The sequence below is a fragment of the Saccopteryx bilineata genome, chromosome 3 (assembly GCF_036850765.1).
Source record: "Saccopteryx bilineata isolate mSacBil1 chromosome 3, mSacBil1_pri_phased_curated, whole genome shotgun sequence".
Taxonomy (NCBI): domain Eukaryota; kingdom Metazoa; phylum Chordata; class Mammalia; order Chiroptera; family Emballonuridae; genus Saccopteryx; species Saccopteryx bilineata.
The window spans coordinates 187,867,748-187,871,325 of NC_089492.1; the positions used below are offsets into that span (position 1 = coordinate 187,867,748).

A 3,578-nucleotide genomic window follows, 5' to 3' on the forward strand; every position below is an offset into this window, starting at 1 on the left:
AAAATTAACATACAAAAGTCCATAGCCTTTCTATATGCCAACAATGAAATATTAGAAAACGAACTCAAAAAAATAATCCCCTTCACGATTGCAACAAAAAAAATAAAATACCTAGGAATAAACATAACAAAGAACGTAAAGGACCTATATAATGAAAATTACAAAGCATTGTTAAGGGAAATCGAAAAAGATACAATGAGATGGAAAAATATTCCTTGTTCCTGGATAGGAAGAATAAATATAATCAAAATGGCCATATTACCCAAAGCAATATACAAATTTAATGCAATTCCCATCAAAATCCCTATGAGATTTTTTAAAGAAATGGAACAAAAAATCATCAGATATATATGGAACTATAAAAAACCCCGAATAGCCAAAACAATCCTAAGGAAAAAGAATGAAGCTGGGGGCATTACAATACCTAACTTTAAACTATATTATAGGGCCACGATAATCAAAACAGCATGGTATTGGCAAAAAAATAGACACTCAGACCAATGGAACAGAATAGAAAGCCCAGAAATAAAACCACATATATATGGTCAAATAATCTTTGATAAAGTGGCCAACAACACACAATGGAGAAAAGAAAGCCTCTTCAACAAATGGTGTTGGGAAAACTGGAAAGCCACATGCAAAAGAATGAAACTCGACTACAGCCTGTCCCCGTGTACTAAAATTAATTCAAAATGGATCAAAGACCTAAATATAAGACCTGAAACAATAAAGTACAAAGAAGAAGACATAGGTACTAAAATCATGGACCTGGGTTTTAAAGAACATTTTATGAACTTGACTCCAATGGCAAGAGAAGTGAAGGCAAAGATAAATGAATGGGACTACATCAGAATTAAAAGTTTTTGCTCAGCAAGAGAAACTGATATCAAAATAAACAGACAGCCAACTATATGGGAACTGATATTTTCAAACGACAGCTCAGATAAGGGCCTAATATCCAAAATTTACAAAGAACTCATAAAACTCAACAACAAACAAACAAACAATCCAATAAAAAAATGGGAAGAGGACATGAACAGACACTTCTCCCAGGAAGAGATACAAATGGCCAACAGATATATGAAAAGATGCTCAGCTTCATTAGTTATTAGAGAAATGCAAATCAAAACTACAATGAGATACCACCTCACTCCTGTTAGATTAGCTATTATCAACAAGACGGGTAATAGCAAATGTTGGAGAGGCTGTGGAGAAAAAGGAACCCTCATTCACTGTTGGTGGGACTGTAAAGTAGTACAACCATTATGGAGGAAAGTATGGTGGTTCCTCAAAAAACTGAAAATAGAACTACCTTATGACCCAGCAATCCCTCTACTGGGTATATACCCCAAAACCTCAGAAACATTGATACGTGAAGACACATGTAGCCCCATGTTCATTGCAGCACTGTTCACAGTGGCCAAGACATGGAAACAACTAAAAAGCCCTTCAATAGAAGACTGGATAAAGAAGATGTTGCACATATACACTATGGAATACTACTCAGCCATAAGAAATGATGACATCAGATCATTTACAGCAAAATGGTGGGATCTTGATAACATTATAAGGAGTGAAATAAGCAAATCAGAAAAAAACAAGAACTACATGATTCCATACATTGGTGGAACATAAAAATGAGACTAAGAGACATGGACAAGAGTGTGGTGGTTACCAAGGGTGGGGGAGGAGGGAGGACATGGGAGGGAGGGAGGGAGAGAGTTAGGGGGAGGGGGAGGGGCACAGAGAACTAGATAGAGGGTGACGGAGGACAATCTGACTTTGGGCGAGGGGTTTGCAACATAATTTGATGACAAAATAACCTAGACATGTTTTCTTTGAATATATGTACCCTGATTTATTAATGTCATCCCATTACCATTAATAAAAATTTATTAAAAAAAAAAACATAGAAAAGATACAGTAAAAATATGATAGAAAAGCTTTTTTCTTTTTATTATTTTTTCTTTCTTTCTTTCATTTTTTTTCTGAAGATGTAGTCCCCTATTCAATCTGGGCTGCTACAAAGACAGGCAGAAAGAACAGAGGTTTTTTACTTTCACATACTAGTGCAAACAAAAAGAACAACATCAGACTGTTCAGAGTCTATCAGCAGATACAGGGTATAAAAGTTTTTTTAACGGTGCACCTGCATAGGGCATTACCATGAATGGAGCTCGCAGGTATGGAAGTTGCTCTAGGTGAATCAATGAGTGATGAGTGAATGTGAAGATCTAGAACATTACTGTATACTCTGTAGACTTTATAAACCCTGTACACTTAAGTTACATTAAAATATTTTTATTTCTTTCTTCAATAATAAATTAACCTTAGCTTACTGTAACATTTTTACTTTACAAAATTTTTAATTTTTTAAACTTTTTGACTCTTGTCATAACACTTAACTTAAAACACACATTGTACAACTGTATAAAATATTTTTCTTTATATCTTATTCTATAAGCTTTTTTCTATTTTTAAATTTTTTTATTTTTTTCTCTTTAAACTTGTATGTTAAAAACTAAGACACAAATACACATGTTAGCCTGGGCCTACACACCCGTCTTCCATTTCCGTATCTTGCCCCATTAGAAGGTCTTCAGAGACCACACACATCCAGCTGTGACCTATGATAACAACAGTTTCTCCTGGAAAACCTCCTGAAGGACCTGCCTGAGGCTCTTAAAGAAGTATTACTCTTTTCAAAAATATGTCCATGCTGGTTTGCTTGGTTTCTTTATTTTTTCATCAGAAGTTTGCTTGTAAGCAGATAATGCACCATGATCATTTCACTATTAATCAAATACTTTCAGTGTTGGGGTCCATGGTTTTAAACTTTTTAAGGAGCTTTTTGAGCTCTGAAAAAGCTTCTACTATACCTTTTCCTCTGAATTTTCTTAGGGATTCTTCTTCCTTTTCTTCTCCTACATTTTCTTTTTCTCTTGCTTCATCTTCAGCTATGCCTTCCTATTCCAGCTCCAACAACTCCTCATTAGTCAGCTCCTTGGGAACCATGTCTAGAGCTTCTCAATGTTGTCCACATCCACACCCAGGTTAAAGCTGTTTGTCATCTGAACCACACCCCAGTTCATTTTTGCAACCTCCTTATCCTTAGCAAATGCTTTATTAAAGTCATGGATAAACCCCTTGAGCATCTTCTTCCAGATGCCACTCACACACATTCCTGTGTGACATCACCCCAAGCCCAAGCAAGTTTCTTGATGCAGTCATAGATGTTGTACAGTCATGTACCACTGAATGACAAGGATACGTTCTGAGAAATGTGTCCTTAGACAATTTCATCATTGTGTGAACACCACAGACTATACTTACACAGACACAGACGGTATAGCCTACTACACACCTAGGCTTATGATATAGCCTATTGCTCCAAAACTACAAACCTGTATGGCGTGGTACTATACAAAACAACATGAGATTAAATTGAGCACAAAAGAAAATAATAAACATAAGATATATGAGGCTGTAGCTGGTGTAATACAGCATACAGTTTTCAGCAAATTTTTTTATAAGTAGAAAGAGTATACTCTAAAATAATGATAAAATATGTAGTATAG

General features: G+C 35.4%; 1 non-coding gene across 1 annotated transcript; it reads right to left on the bottom strand.

Annotated features, from left to right (window-relative positions):
* Positions 1-1,992: 1,992 nt before the first annotated feature.
* LOC136332838 (small nucleolar RNA SNORA31) lies at positions 1,993-2,122 on the bottom strand. Its single transcript, XR_010730970.1, has one exon. It is a non-coding gene; the product is annotated as a small nucleolar RNA SNORA31 (small nucleolar RNA).
* Positions 2,123-3,578: the final 1,456 nt, after the last annotated feature.